This window comes from Olea europaea, chromosome 21 (assembly GCF_002742605.1).
Source record: "Olea europaea var. sylvestris chromosome 21, O_europaea_v1, whole genome shotgun sequence".
Lineage (NCBI taxonomy): Eukaryota > Viridiplantae > Streptophyta > Magnoliopsida > Lamiales > Oleaceae > Olea > Olea europaea.
Window position 1 is genome coordinate 11,226,525 of NC_036257.1, and position 225 is coordinate 11,226,749.

General features: G+C 66.2%; 1 pseudogene; it reads right to left on the reverse strand.

The window, feature by feature from the left end:
• LOC111370116 overlaps nucleotides 1-225 on the reverse strand; it is an 18,412-nt pseudogene that overhangs the window by 6,396 nt on the left and 11,791 nt on the right.

The window sequence follows — 225 nt, forward strand, 5'->3', positions numbered from 1 at the left end:
CGGGACGACCCCCTCGCCCGCTATCGGGACCACCTCCTCCGACACAAAGACCACGTCCGGCGAGTCTGGCGTCTTCTCGGGTACCACCTCTACCTCTGGTACCCTATCCTCCTCCGGTGCCCCCTCGACATCCCCGGGTATACCGTGCACGGGTACCACCTCCAGCTCCAGTACCCTATCCTCCTCAGGTACCCCCTCGGCATCCCCGGGTATCCCCTGCACGGG